The sequence below is a fragment of the Nomascus leucogenys genome, chromosome 9 (genome assembly GCF_006542625.1).
Source record: "Nomascus leucogenys isolate Asia chromosome 9, Asia_NLE_v1, whole genome shotgun sequence".
NCBI classification, from domain to species: Eukaryota; Metazoa; Chordata; class Mammalia; order Primates; family Hylobatidae; genus Nomascus; species Nomascus leucogenys.
Window position 1 is genome coordinate 12,345,557 of NC_044389.1, and position 15,850 is coordinate 12,361,406.

Here is a 15,850-nt window from a genome sequence, read left to right on the forward strand (position 1 = left end):
CTCAATTACCCTGCCTCTCTCAGCTCAAGGCCCAGTGTGCGAGGAGGAGCCATGGAGAGGACTGTTAGGAGCTGCACGGTGATACGGGCAGTGCCAAATACTTCTTTGCATTTTCTGTAGTGCTAACGACCTTAATTGTTAATAATAACAGCAACAATAACAATCACGCCACCGGCACCTTTATGGTTTCTAGAATCTGTCTTCCAAACTGCTCCTAGCACATGACCTCACATCATCCTTGGAGGGACAGGGATAGTTCTCTCTGCCATGTGGGTAGAGACATTGGGTGCCAGGGAAGTTTGGTGTTGATCTGGTCACACAGTGTTGCAGTGATGGGTTCGAGGTCCCAGTCTTGGAGTGGGGAGCACCAGGCTGTACCCCCAGCTCTGCCTCAAACTAACCCAGTGTCTTTGAACAAGTCTCGAGGTTCCAGTTCTCTGTCCATCTCAAATGCTCTGTCTCAATAAAATGAGTCTGGTGACAAGCCCAAAGCCTGGTGACTGTCCTCCCCTGCACAAGGTCAGAAAGCTCCTGGAATGGATGCTTGCTGCTTGCTGTGCCTGTCCTTGCATCCTAACAGATGTCATACGAGTGCTCCCCACAAAGAAGGCTGCAATATGGACAGCAGGGAGAAAACATCAAAAAATCATCCTAATGGTCTATAAGTGCCAGGAAAGCAGACAGGCGGCAGGCCGCTGCTGAGGCCAGATGCCGTCCTGCCCACAGTACCGGTACTGGCTCAGACAAAGGCTGGAGGCCTTCCAGCGAGTGGGATCAGACAGCCTCTCTCACCTGCCAGAGTATCCGATTCTCCAGGATGCTCTGAGTGTCCTCAGTCGGGAGGTAGCAGCACACCCCTTCCTCCCAATCTCCCCTCCCCTCCTCCATCAAATCTATCCTTTCTCTTTAAAATCCTGTTTGGCAATCACCTCCTCCATGAATAATTTCCAGTTGAGCCCTGCCAAATTCTAGTCTCCCCATTCCCACTAACACCCCTTCAGCCCCCAGCCATCCTATTAGCAGCTACCAGCCATCACTAGGTCATGTGTCCCTGCACCAGATGAGATTTCAAGTGTGTGTTCCCGCTCTTGTATCCCACTAGACAGAGGACGAATAAGGCCAGTATTTCCTATTTCCTCCTTTCTTAAATTTTCCTCTATCTTCAGCTCCCAAGATAGGAAGCAGGGCATTTGGGACACAAGAAGAGCAGACTATAGATGGATGATACATTCCTCTCTACCTTGGGCAGCTTCCCTGGCCAGTTGCCAGGAAGGCTAATGCTAGAATCTCAACCAGAGTCCAAACAAGGGCTCTGCCAACATGTCTACCTCTAGGGCTGAAAGCCTGGATTGGCAAGGAGGGTAAGCTGGCCTAGCAGCTGGCAACTTTGCCTGAATTTCTAATCCAACCCACAGCTCGGATGAAAACCTAATCTCTCCAGCTCACAACACTGACTGCAATGCCACTGACATTATTCCAGTGTCGAATAATATTGTTGGGTGAGCTACATGAAATTGCCTTTGTAGGTCAAAAGTGGTTGTACATTGGCATTTTCATATGGTTCAATATAATAACTTTTGGGGGGATTATGTGCCCTAGGAAACTTCGTGAAAGTTTGAATTTCTCTACCTCTGGCTAATATTCCTTAGTTTCTGGCCTAGGACATAGCAGAATGACAGCCTTGGAAGGTACTTCCTAATTGAAGTTCCCGGCAGATGGAGGTGGGAAATCTTAGAACCTGTTCTACTCCCAAACATCAATGGTGGCAGTTCAAAGGCATATAGCTTTTTGGCCTCTTTTCCCCTGGTCATCCTGGGCAGAAGGATGGGACTTGGCTGCAAGTTGTTACATTGTGCCAGACCCTATCTGTGATAAAAGAGTTTGATTTGGGCATTGAGAGTTTTACTCCTTTGTCTTCTATAGAAGAGGAGGGTCTTGAATCAGGAATGTCTGTGTGTCCAAACTTGGTTTCATGTAACAGTACAGTTGATGAAGGCCCAGAGATATCCCCTGCTTCAATCAAGGTTACACAGCAGACAAGAGTCCAGATTACCAGTTTTCTGACTCTCAGTCCCGTGCTCTTCTGGCAAGCCTGGCAGCCCACTAGAACAAACTCCTCCCTGTCTGCCCCCTTCCAACTTCCTGCCTCCCGCTCTTTCAGGCTCCCTCACCAACACAGAAGGGGAATTGACTAAAGGATTAATAGCCCTCACCTACATGAGCCTACGTAAAAAGAGCCCTGAGTCATGTAGGGCCTAGCCCCAGGGTTTCCAGGAGAAGAGAGGGAGAAAAAAAGAGAGAGAAGCCATCCTGGAAACTCAATCTCTCTCCAGAGCGATGATCAGGATGGGGAGGCGGGGGTGGGTATCACAATGATTTGGGTGAATGACAGGAGAGCCAGGTGTGCTGCCCTTGCCAAGGGAGTACCTAGAAGGCCTTGCTTAGCTCAGGCATGAAGGCTCCGGGCAGGCACTGCTTGCTGGTTTCTTTCAGAATCACCTAATTAGAGACTTCTAAGGGACCCTAAAGGTTTGGTCAGCAACAATCTCTGGGCTGTTTGGTGAATTTCTTCTCTTACAGCCTGGGAACCCCCTCCTCAAAAGTTAGGTGGGTGACTCTCGAAGCCCTCAGTCCTCAGGTTCCCTCAGCTGGCCCCATGGCATGGTGGGAGAATGCCTGTCATCCTGCCTCCCTTTGTGGCCCACCCATCAGGGCCCAGGTGCTCCTGTCTGGACAGAAGAGGCTGTGGGTAGGGAGCAGTGAGGGTGGGAAGGCAGGCTTCTTAAGGGACCTTCCTTTCTCAGAAGATCCCTCTGTGTGCTCCATGGGGACTCTCAGCACCCAAGAGCTTAGAAAAGACACTCCTATTGGTCAGGAGTTTTGCAGATAAGGTGAGAAGAAACCAGGAATCTAGCAGTGCCTCTGGCATGGACTTCTCTCTCTCTGGCTAAGTATTTGGAAAAATTTCAAACCTGAAAGGTTGAAAAAAATAGCACAATAAACAACTGCAGACCCTTTACTTAGTTTCACCATTTTTTTTTTTGAGACAGCATCTCACTCTGTCAATGAGGCTGGAGTACAGTGTCATGATCACGGCTCACTGCAGCCTCGAATTATCCTCCTGCCTCAGCCTGCTGAGTAGCTAGGACTACAGACAGGTGCACAGCCTCCATGCCCAGCTAATTTTTTATTTTGTAGAGGTGGAGTCTTCCTATGTCATCCATCTCTACAAAAAAACAAAACAACAACAACAACAAAAAATTTAGCCAGCCATGGTGGCATGCACCTGCTCCAGTTACTTGGGAGGCTGAGGTGGGAGGATTGCTTTAACCTGGGAGTTTGAGGCTGCAGTGAGCTATGACTGCACCACTGCACCCCAGCCTGGGTGACAGAAAAAGGCCCTGTTTCAAAAATAAATGGGGGCTGAGTGTGGTAGCTCACACCTGCAATCCCAGCACTTTGGGAGGCTGAGGAGGGTGGATCACCTGAGGTCGGGAATTCGAGACCAGCCTGACCAACATGGAGAAACCCCGTCTCTATTAAAAATACAAAATTAGCTGGGCGTAGTGGTACATGCCTGTAATCCCAGCTGCTCAGGAGGCTGAGGCAGGAGAATCGTTTGAACCCAGGAGGCGGAGGTTGTGATGAGCTGAGTTCGCACCATTGCACTCCAGCCTGGGCAACAAGAGCAAAACTCCATCTCAAAAAATAATAATAATAATAAAATTAAATAAATAAATGGGGCCAGGTGCGGTGGTTCATGCCTGTAATCCCCGCACTTTGGGAAGCTGAAGCAGGTGGATTGCTTGAGCCCAGGAGTTCGAGACCAATCTGGACAACATGGTGAAACCCCATCTCTACAAAAAATATGAAAATTAGCCAGGCAAGATAGCATGCGCCTGTAGTCCTAGCTACTTGGGAGGCTGAGGTGGGAGGATAGCTTGAGCCCAGGAGATCAAGGCTGCTGTGAGTTGTGATCGTGCCACTGCACTCCAGCTGGATGACAAAGCAAGACCCGGTCTCAAAAACAAACAAACAAACAAACAAAGAGATGCATTTATGTTGCCTAAGCCACCCAGTCTATGATGTTGTTTTAGCAGCCCAAACTAAGATACGCTAAGACCAATCTTTCACCCATTGGTTTTAGTATCCATTAAACACTAGACTAAATCAGCTATTATAGTAGAGGCTGCAAACTGGTCAATTTAAAGTTCCAACCTGGCACAGTGGCTCACCCATTATCCTCGTGCTTTGGGAGGCTGAGGCAAGAGGATCGCTTGAGCCTAGGAGTTCAAGGCTATGGGCCACTGCACTCCAACATGGCTGACGGAGTGAGACCCTATCTCTAAAAATACGTAGGCAAATAAAGATAATGTTGGCTAAAAGATGCAAAGTTTCAGTAGACAGAAGGAATGTTTCTGAGATTTACTGCACTACATGGTGACTATAGTTAATGTAATGCATGTTTCAGAATTGCTAAGAGAGATTTTAAATGTTTACACTACAAAAACAATGATAAATGTGTGAGCTGATGGATATGTTGATAGTTTGACTTAATCATTCCATAATGTATGCATATATCAAAACATCACATTGCACCCCATACATATACGAAACTAGTATTTGTCAATTAAAAATTAAATTAAAAATTTTTTTTTTGAGACGGAGTTTCACTCTTCTTGCCCAGGCTGGAGTGCAATAGCGTGATCTTGGCTCACTGCAACCTCTGCCTCCCGGGTTCAAGGGATTCTCCTGCCTCAGTTTCCCGAGTAGCTGGTATTACAGGCATGGACTACCATGCCCGGCTAATTCTGTATTTTTAGTAGAGACGGGGTTTCTCCATGTTGGTCAGGCTATTCTAAAACTCTCGACCTCAGGTGATCTACCCACCTCAGCCTCACACAAAATTAAATTAAATTTAAAGAAAAATTTTGTCATTGCTACTAGATTTTATGAGTTGGCATTTACTTATTTATTTATTCTTTTTTTGATACGGAGTCTCGCTTTGTCTCCCAGGCTGGAAGTGCAGTGGCATGATCTTGGCTTACGGCAACCTCTGCCTCCTGAGTTCAATCGATTTCCAGCTAATTTTTATATTTTTAGTAGAGACAGGGTTTCACCATGTTGGCCAGGCTGGTCTCAAACTCCTGACCTCAAGTAATCCATCTGCCTGGGCTTCCCAAAGTGCTGGGTTTACAGGCATGAGCCACCGTGCCCAAATGGCACTTACTTTTTAATTTTTTGAGACCGAGTCTTGCTTTATCACCCATTCTAGAGTGCAGTGTCATGATCAGAGCTCATGGGAGCCTCAAACTCCTGGGCTCCAGCGATCCTCCTGCCCTGGCCTCCCAGTGTGGTAGGATTACAGAGTGAGGCCTTGTGTCTGGCCTCGTTGGCATTTCTGCTCAGAGTTTTCCCTCCCTGCTCCTCCCTGTCTATGTCAACTGTCAAAATAGACTCAAGGAATTTTTAATATTCAATGTGTTACAATCTATTACCATTATCCTTTGGAATGCTCAATGCGTTTCACACCTGGTTGGCAGGAGACCCTTTAAGCCAGCTCCTGTGCCAACATGTCACGACATGAGCATGCTCTAGTTTCTGGCATAACATAGTTCACTTACACTTTTCCAGTCTCAGACTTGGAATTAGTCATTTTTTCAAGGAGCACTGTTCCTTACAATCTCCCCCGTTGGAAGTTGTACTTAGAAATAAAAATCCAGGTACTAGGTGTGTTCCTGTCCACAGTACTTTCAGTGGACAGATCCACAAGATATACAAAAAACCCCAAAAGATTCTTTTTCCTCTTCCCCTGTTCCATACTTATATCTCTTTTTCCATAGTGAGACCCTGATTTCCAGAAATATCACCATAGTTACTCATTTCATCTATCATACAATACACAAAACAGTTTCCAATTTATGATACAAATACCACAACCAATAACATGTTTACAAAGTAAAGGTCAAGGTTCCTTTGTAGGTGGTTTTTTTTTTTTTTACTTAAAATATGAATATAGAATCAGGGTATGAAGGTTAAAAAGTACTTGAATTAGGCTCGGTGTGGTGGCTCACGCCTGTAATCCCAGCACTTTGGGAGGCCGAGGCAGGCGGATCATGAGGTCGGGAGATCGAAACCATCCTGGCTAACACGGTGAAACCCTGTCTCTACAAAAATACAAAAAATTAGCCAGGCATGGTGGCGGGTGCCTGTAGTCCCAGCTACTCGGGAAGCTGAGGCAGGAGAATGGTGTGAACCCGGGAGGCGGAGCTTGCAGTGAGCCGAGATCCCACCACCGCACTCCAGCCTGGGCAACAGAGTGAGACTCTGTCTCAAAAAAAAAAAAAAAAATTTCTTACTTCTGCTTTCTTATCCCAAAGGTGGCATACTATATACTGTACTATGCCTTGCTTTTTTCACTTAATAATATATCCTAACGATCATGTCAGATAAGTTCACAGGGCTCCTAGTCATTCTTTTTATTTTCTTTTTGGCTGCCTAGTATTCTATTGTATGGACATACCATTGTTTGTTTAACCATTTTTTTTAAGAATGGGCATTTGGGTAGTTTCCAATGATTTCCTATTGTAAATATGCCTTTAAAAACCACCTTGTGGCCGGGCTTGGTGGCTCACACCTATAATCCCAGCTCAGGCAGGTAGATTGCCTGAGCTCAGGAGTTTGAGACCAGCCTGGGTTCAACACGGTGAAACCCCATCTCTACTAAAATACAAAAAATTAGCCGGTGTGGTGGCTTGCACTTGTAATCCCAGCTACTCACGAGGCTGAGACAGGAGAATTGCTTGAACCCGGAAGGCAGAGCTTGCAGTGAGCCGAGATCGCGCCGCTGCACTCCAGCCTGGGCGACAGAGCGAGACTCTATCTCAAAAACAAACAAACAAACAAAAATCACCTTGTACGTAGCTTTCCATATTTGTGAATGAGCACGTTCTGGATAAATTCCTAGAAGTAGGATTGCTGGGTAAATGTGTACGTAGCTTTGTTAGATATTGCTAACTTCCTCCCCATTGAGGGTGTACTACTTGTTTGTACTCCTGGCATTGATTTTGCAACCTAGGTGGACCTTGCTATGAGGTGTTCTAAGCTAAGACTTTCCTTGAACCTAGCTGAGAGTCCTTGACCTTCCCACCAATAAACGCACTGCTCCAAACTCCCTTTGCCACACCCCAAGTGAAGTGGCAGAAAGGCAAGAGGAAGGGGTCTTATTAATCCCATCCCAGTTCATCTTCCCTGAGTTGTCCCAGGGATTTGTGCCTGAAACTTGGGAAACTAGAGCAGAGGTGAGTAATGAGGCTGAGGATCTTCGGCAGAGAGGAACTGGGGTGAGGAAAGGTAGAAATGGGGGCTCTGCCCCTTGGCACCTATGTTCTCAATCCTTTCCCTTCCTTTGGCCTCTCCACTATCCCTTCACACATAGACTGCCTCTCAAGCCTCTTCCCTGACCCGGAGCCCTTGGGTCTGGTCCTCACTAGATCCTGCCTGGTTTCCCTCCTCAACCCAAGTTCATGTAGGCTGAACACAGAGGACTGGCTTAAGGTACAGGCAGAAATAGAAAGTCCCTGTCATTTCTGTTTTAACATGTACAGAGGAAATAAGTCAGTGGAACAAGAATGGCTCACACAAGGGAAAGAGGAAAGAGGACACAAAGAGAGATACTGGCAGAGGAAGCCAAGGGCAAAACATTCCACACAAGCATTTTGGACTCCAGCTCCAGGGCCTGCTCTAATCCTATGACCTGCAGAAAAGGGGACATGAGTGGAGAAAGGTTGTCATCCCAGTCTGACAAGGCAGAGGCCTTGCTTTTCTCATCCCTCTTTCCTTCTCACCCCTACCCACCAAATACCAACTGGGATGACAGGAATCAATGCTTATTTAAGAAGCAGGGAACTGGGCTGGGTAGGGAGCCTTGTCTGAGAGGAGCCCTTTGGGGGAAGAATTCAGATTGCCTGAAGAATCCTTCCAGAGAAGGATAGTTAAGACTCTGGGTGGACTGTTCCCCTTCAAGGTCAAACACTTGGAGCTAATCTAACCTAAGCCAAACAGTTTTTTAGGGGCTTGGCTAACGGGGTTTGTCTTGGTCATTCGGGGGACTAAGAATGAACAAGATCCTTTTCTCTCTCCAAGGCTTAGAGGGTCTGCAATGCTCTGTCCTAGTGGATAGGGCTGATCCATGTCTTTGGATGCTGGGTCCAAGGCCAGGAGCACTGAAAAAAAAAAAAAAGAGAGAGAGAGAGAGAGAAGGGGTTTCGGAGTTTTTGAGAGAAGCTAAATTCTTGAATAAGGGGCAGTTTCCGGTGGAAGGCTTGACCTGCTGACAGGTGGCAGGGAGCAGCCCAGACCCCGTTCCTCTCGGGACCTCCAGTTAGTGGGAGTGGGGAAGAGTAAAGCCTCCCGTTATCCTGGCCCAGGACGTCCAGCCCCTACACGCCACCTTACCTCTTCCAGCCCCCACACCTTCGGCAAATTCTAACTGCTCTCCTTCTGCCCCTAACTGGGCCCTCTCATTTTGATTTTCTTCTGACAAAGACCACAGCAGTGTGACAAATCTCCGTAGCCACGCCCTGTCACCTCTACCGTGGAGAGCAGGCTTTCTTTCCATTGTGCGGAGGGGAAACTGGAGGCCAGACGGCGGGTTAGGAACTCTGGCATCAGGCTGATTCCAAGGCCCCCAAACTGCCCGTACTTCTCTCAGCATGCCTTGACCCAGCGCTCTAACATCCCAGGCTCTGTGCTGGGCGCTGGGAGTCCCAGGGGTAAGACGGGCTGTGCTCCTTTGACTTGACCTTGAATCTAGAGACTTGGTGGTAAATGGAAGGGAGAAGGGTCTGAGGCTCGGCACAACCTGGGAGGCAGGAAGCCTCCATTCGCAGCTCAGTTCGCATTCTCCACGGAGTTCTCAGACTACAGCAGAGCCCGGGAGGGTGGAGCCCAGCGGCGGAAAGGCTGGCGGGGCGGGATCGCAGAGGCCGGAGAGAGCAGAGGGGCCGCGGGGTTGCGCAGTCAATCCCGCCCCGAGCCCCGGGGGAAGGGCTGAGACTGCGGGAGCCGATTACCCCTTTGGCCGCGACCCCGGGCTCAAAGCCGCGGGAGCAGGCGACCCGGTGCGCGCTAAATAACGACCTCACGGAGAAGCCGTCCCCGAGCCCATCAACATCGACCCCTAATCAGATTACTGAAAATAGGAAGGCCGGCTGCAGGAATAGTGGCACTCTGAGCCTCCACGATGGGAGGCCGTGGCGTGATTTTCGGGGTTGCACCTCAGCAAGATGGTGGCAGGGAGGACGGGACACCCGAGGAGGAGCAAAGAAATGGATCCCCTCCCTCCGGAACACGGGCATTCTGTTTTGGGGCTCCTGCCCACTGGGGAAGGCCTCATTCCCTTCTCGAGCAGAACACAGGTAGGGAAGAGCTGTCTAGCCGAGGGATGCGGTCAGATCAATCAACACCTCAAAGTGAAAATCAAACCGGTTCCTGTTTGCTTCCCCAGCCCCGAGATGAGCTCTCTAAGTGTTTTGCTTCCTTCTCCCCCAGTTTCTCAGCTGTAGCCTTTACCACTCCTCCAAGCCCTGGGGCTGAAGGCAGGTGTTTCCTCTCCCCCAGCCTGATTCCCACAGATCTGTCTGCTCCAGGGTTTAGGGCCCACCTTCCAGAACATGCCTTACCAAGCTGCCACCATCCTTCCTGCCCCTTCCAGAGTCTGCTCCCCAAGCCACCACCCTTAGCCAAGGAGGGTAACTCAGCTCGTGGGCTAGGAGGCCTCTTCCACTCCCCTTCTTCCTAAACGCTCCTGGCCCAGCCCCTCGTCACCCCCAGGCTCCTTTCCTGGGCCTGGCCCAGCCTGGAATGAGCCTGGTCTCCTTCCTCCAGGTAGAGGGCTCAGAGTGGAGGGGGCGTAGTAGGGCCTCCAATGGGAAGCGCGTGGAGAAGGGGCAGCTTGGGGAGGGGCTTAAGGAGCAGGGCCAGGGTCTCTAGACTCCCTGTCAGACTCCTCACACAGAGGAGGGGGGCGCTGCAGAATGGGATTTTGTTTCCCTTCCCTCCCCCACTCCTTTCCCCTCTCCACAGGGGCCTCAGTTGAGTGCCGGCCTACTTCTTCATCTGACGTTCCCCCTGCCCGGCCAGCAGGCGCCGGCATCATGTCTGCAAGTTATTGTTAAGTCCGGCAGGAATGCCCAGGAGGGAGGTGCCTCTGGCAGCAGAGTGCCCACTTCCCTCCCAAGATGCGGCTGGCCACTCCTGCACCCTCCACACCCAGTTGGAGAAGAGCGGCGGGTACCCTCAGGGAGGTGGAGGAGTGTAAGAGGCCAGACTCGACTCGGGGAAGGATGCCAGCAGCCCCCTCTACCAAGAGCGAGCCAAGTATGTAAAAGAAAGAGAGAAGGGCGAGCAGGAAGGACAATCCCAGTCTTAATTCCTAGCTCTTCAGCAAGCCAAGGCAGTGACCCAAGACGCTCAGGGACCCTTCCACAGATGCCTGTGGCCCACCCCATCTGCCAAACACTCACCAGCCCCACAGTCTCCAGCCTCGACATCGGAAACTTTTCAATTCACCCTTCTCCTTCCTCCCCTTTGGGACCAGAGATGTGTGGGGCGGTGCCCTCGGAGACACTCATACAGTTGGTTCTGGACGCTCACACACACTCAAACAACAGCGGTACGAGGGAACTCCCAGCTTTTTCCACAGCTAATTATAGATGTGAAAGTCTGAGGATGTTTTGCAAGCAGCACAGAGAAACTGCTGAGGTTTCTCTGCAAAGCTAAAGAAATTTAATTCGTGCACTCTCCTTCCCCACTCCTGCCAACTTCTCCCAGCCCACCTCCACCCCATGGCCCCAAAGTGCTCCTCTCCTAGTTCCTGCTGCAGCCTCTCTTTCCTGCTGAAGATTTCTTTGGTTCCTTTTTTTTTTTTCATCTCTCTTTTGGGCTTTCGAGAAAGGGAACAGACACGGAAAATATTTTTGCAACAGTTTTCCATCCTGCGTCTCATTCCCAAGCCAAGGGGGAAGGGGAGGGCAGGAACAGAATGCGTTGAGGGAGGGTAGATAAATATTTTTTCCAAGAGCTCAATTTTGGTGTCAAAAAGAGAATCCCTCTATTCCCCTACCCCATAGCCTAGGAATGACAAGAACTAGGAAAAGAGAGCTAAATCACTTGTTCGACTATATGGTATCTCAGAAATGATAATAGGTAAAACAGTATTTGACAAATATGTGCACACACACATATTTTAAAAAATCTTCCAAACCCAGTCGCATGAAATATGCTAGGAAGAGGAAAATCTGGGAGTTCTAGAAGCCATTGAGAGAAAAGAAAGAAACAAAGTTTGCAAATCACAAGTCAATTCATTCTCTGCAAGCCTACCTCTCTTTCTAGCAAAGATCCAGGTTTCTCCAAGCGGGACTCTCCCTCCGGGATTCCATGGATGGGGGTAGGGTGGGGTGACCACCCACCAGTTTCCCCAGTGTGGTAACCAAGCTAGAGACGCTGGCTTTGCTCTCTTGCCTTTCCGGCTAAGGCCGGGGAGTGGGCTGGGTCTCCTCCCCCTGCCCTTCCAATGGGAAGGACCTCTCAGGTTCCTGAAAGAAAAAGGGTGCAGGAGAGCTGGGCGGGTGTCTCTGATCTTGCTCTCTTCGGAGGGATGGTGCCCCAGGAAGTTCGTGCCCCCCTCCCAGCCCCCAGCTTTGGACGATCTCAACAGCAGAGCTTTCTTAAGAAAATGCTTGTCATGGCAACAGCTCTAGCTAACTCGGGCCAGACTCTTGCTCACCAGCTCTCCCCAAGCAGTGCGGGAAGAGAGAGGGGAGGAGCAGGAGCTGGAACAGAGGTGGGACTTGGCGCGAGGCCAAACCATTACTCTACTGTTAAGGTGGCCCGATTCCTGCGGTTGCTTCCTGGTTCGTCTTAAGGGGGAATGGGGAAAGAAAGGGGAGGAATCCTCTCCCCTGTCGGCTTTCTTCCCCGCCCTTGCTCTCACTTGTTGAATAGAAAGCTGAGTAGGGGTGGAGGAGGGGTGAGGGTGGAGGTGGGGAGTGGATGTGGGTGGCGGTATTCAACGGTTGCTGGGCGGAGGGGGAAAAAAAGGAAGCTTCGGCAGGCGGTTGGCTTCCTGCAGCTCCTACGGGCCTCTCAACCCCTTACTCACTTAGATTCAGGACCCAGAAACCCGCGGTGTCTGTGGACACTTGTATGTCCCCTCCCACCTTCCTGCTCCTGTCTGAATAGGGGGTTCCTTGGAGAAGGAGAATAAATTGTTTTGTAAACACACACACACACACACACACACACACACACACACACACACACACCCGTCCTCCCCCACACCTTATATACAGGTCACATTTTGTTCCCTCTTGCCCCTGTACCCATCAGAGGTATACTGACAGTGCATGAAAATAGCTGCTTAGAGTCCTGCTATGCGTGGGCTATGACACCAAAAGATTTGTCTATACGGTATCATTTCTAGTCCTCGTGGCAATCTTGAAAGGTACTTATTATTAGCCTCATTTCCTAGTTGAGGGAATTGAAGATTGAGTGTCTGGCCCAAGGTTATACATCTGGTTAATGACAGAGCCAACGATTCAAGGCCAAGTCAGACGGACTCCAAAGCCCAAGTACTTTCCTGTACTTGTATCATACTCCGGCACACATTTCCGTTTTAATTTGCACACACTCAGACATCCATGCACACTTATACACAGCCTGTAAACAGTTAATCACACCCCCATACCCACACACCCACTAGCATTGTGCAACAGTGCCACCCATAGATTTTGCATAGAACTTTATGGCTTTCAAGCACAAACATGCACCATCAGCTGGTTCACACAACAACATATCTTCATTGACTGACAGATTCCCACACCTACCTCAGCAAACACACTCATGTTTATATGCTTATGGAAGGCATATTGACATATATCTCACAGATTATAGCTATCAGCTATGCTGTGAAGAAGGTGACTGGCCACTACTTCCCAACCTTTTAAACAGAGGGTTCGGAAAAGACCTCTTTGATCCTATCATTCTAACCCAACACCTCACACCACCCCCTGTCCTACTTTGCTGTCATCCCTGCCCCCAAGAAGCAGAGCCACAGGCACATGGAGAAACAGAGTTGTGAATTAGACCCAGGGGTCCAGTTTTCCCTGTGTCCAACTAGCACCCTTCCCAATGTCCTCTCATTTGGGTCCTCTTTTTCCTCTTCATTTTCTTACCCTGCTATTTCTTTTTTCTTTCTTTCTTTTTCTTTTTTTTTTTTTTGAGACAGAGTCTTGCTCTGTCACTCAGGCTGGAGTGCAGTGGCGTGATCTTTGCTCACTGCAAGCTCCGCCTTCTGGGTTCACGCCATTCTCCTGCCTCAGCCTCCCGAGTAGCTGGGACTACAGGCGCCTGCCACCACGCCTGGCTAATTTTGTTTTTGTATTTTTAGTAGAGACGGGGTTTCACCGTGTTAGCCAGAATGGTCTCGATCTCCTGACCTGCCCGCCTAGGCCTCCCAAAGTGCTGGGATTACAGGCGTGAGCCACCGCACCCGGCCAGTAATGTTTTTAGACTGGTTGGGCTGGGCTCAGAACTCAGAGTTCCTCAATGTGAGGCTGGAGATTGCCTGCTGTCATCTGAAAACAAAATCCAAAATAAGCCCTGGCTAGGCACAGTGGCTCACCCGTGTAATTCCAGTACTTTGGGAGGCTGAGGCGGGAAGATCACTTGAGGCCAGATTTCAAGACCAGCCTGGGCAACATAGCAAGACCCACCTCATCTCTACAAAAAAATTAAAAACAAGAGAAAAAAAATAAGTCCCTGCCTGTGCTTGTGCCTTTCCCTGCCAGCAGCTGAAGAAAGTTGCAGGAGTAGGGGGAGATTTTAGGGCCACCCTCTATGGGAACTATGGATTGTTTGGTCTTTTTTGTCTAGTGATTGACTGTCTCACCCTCAAGGCACTTACAGGACACTAAAGGTGACCTTTGTTCTCATTTCAGCCTCTTGCAACTCCTCTGGTCACTCCCACCTTCCTAGGGCATTTCAAGAACAGAGTTAGTACCTTGTTAGATTCCTTCCTTCCTCCCTCCCTCTTCCCTCCCTCGTCCGTTCCCTCCCTCTTCCCTTCCCTCCCTCTTCCCTCCCCTTCCCTTCCCTCCCTTCCCTCCCCTTCTCTTCCCTTCCTTTCCCTTCCTTTCTCCCTTTCTTTCCCCTTCCTTCCTTCCATCTCCCTTCCTTCCTTCCTTCCCTCCCTCTACCTTCCTTCCTTCCTTCCTGCCACCTGCCTGCCTGCTTGTTTGCTTGCTTGCTTGCTTGCTTTCTCTCTTTCTCTCTTCCTTTTTTCCTTCCTTCCTTCCTCTCTTCCTTTCTCCCTCCCTTCCCTCCTCCCTTTCCTTCCTTCCTTCCTTCCTTCCTTCCTTCCTTCCTTCCTTCCTTCCTTCATCCTTCCTTCTTTTTTTCATTATGGGTCTCCCTGTGTTGCCCAAGTTGGTTTTAAACTCCTGACCTCAAGTGATCCTCTCGCCTCAGCCTTTCTAGAAACTGGGACTACGGGCACACCCTACAATGCACAGCACCCTTGTTAGATTTTGGTAGACCCTAGCAAAATATCAGCTTCAGGAGCCCAAATCAATTGTTGGGGAAGACATGAGAAAGAAAGGAAAAGAAATGAATCAGCTTAACAGAGCTGCAGATTTAACGGCTTGTCAGGCTCCCTGCTGGATGGCAACAACATGACATTTTAGCACCAAGGAGTGTCAGTTGCATCTTTATCATAAGAAAGCCAGTCTCTGAAATGACTCTTTAAATGTATTAAAGTATATTTTAAGCTCGTCTGCAGTGGCTGTGTGTGGAGGCATTGCCTAACTGTTCAGTAAACTTGTCTTGGGGGAATAACAATTTAGGCCAGATGTATGGTCCCATTAAAGAAGTCTGCTTTGGCTGCCTGTTTTGTGGGGACTGGGAAATAATACTGAAAGGGGCCGGGCAGAGACCAAACTACATTGGTCGCGGTCAAGAGATCTTTATTGGAGGTATCGAGCGGCACCACGCAAGGAGAAGGAAGAAAAGAGAGAGAGGGCTGCTGGTGTGCTGGGTTTTATATCCCTTGGGCCTACGTGGATTGGGCTAGGGGCGGGCCCAAGGGAAGGTGGGAGATGCTTCTTTCTGATTGGCCCTCCTTTGGCGGGTTCAGACAGTGCCCGGTCATGGAGGGGAGAAGAACCCGGAACCGGCCCCATCTTAAGGTACAGCGCCATTTTAAGGTACCCATGTTACCTAACAGATACCCTTTCATAGCTGGTTATTATTGGAAAGATAAGGTCTTCCACTCAAGCTCCCTGGATTCCAGGGAGACAGGCTCTGCCAGGGAGGTGCTGTCAAAAGAGGCTCTGATGGCTGTCCCACATCTGGCTGGCTAGGATTCAGGGGCAGGCCAGGATTATGACTTCCAGGGTGGCTGTAGATCCTCCCCTTGACCGGCTGTGGGGTTGTGAGATGAGAAAAAAGGAATCCCCCTCCCACTCCATTCCCGCCCCAGCTCTGCTGCAGACAGGGGGGAGGGATGTCAGGGGGTGGGTCAATGTGACCCCAGAGGAGCCGAGGGGACTGTAGCCTGATCTCTGTCACTGAGCTGACCACTGAGGCCTGTGTTTTCTGGAAAGCTAGAAGCCTCAGTGCTTCGCTTCTTGCAGCGGCAGGTTTGAGGTCTAGAATGGGTAAAAATAAATCTATCCATAAAAATAACCACTAGATGTGGGAAAATGGAGTTGGTCCCCCTGGGGCAAGAAGGAGGACACTGCCTCTGGCATCAGAAGTTCATAGTCTGCATATTCTGCTCAGCTCTGAGCAG

The 15,850-nt window shown here is 49.6% G+C and overlaps 1 protein-coding gene across 6 annotated transcripts in view; it reads right to left on the reverse strand.

The window, feature by feature from the left end:
* The window catches only part of ATP2B4 (ATPase plasma membrane Ca2+ transporting 4), a 115,415-nt gene extending 103,607 nt beyond the window's left edge, over positions 1-11,808 (reverse strand). For all 6 annotated transcript variants that reach the window (XM_030818613.1, XM_030818614.1, XM_030818608.1 and 3 more), the window contains exon 1: positions 11,383-11,808. The gene's annotated coding sequence lies outside the window, so the exon portion shown is untranslated. The remainder of the gene's footprint in view (positions 1-11,382) is intronic.
* Positions 11,809-15,850: the final 4,042 nt, after the last annotated feature.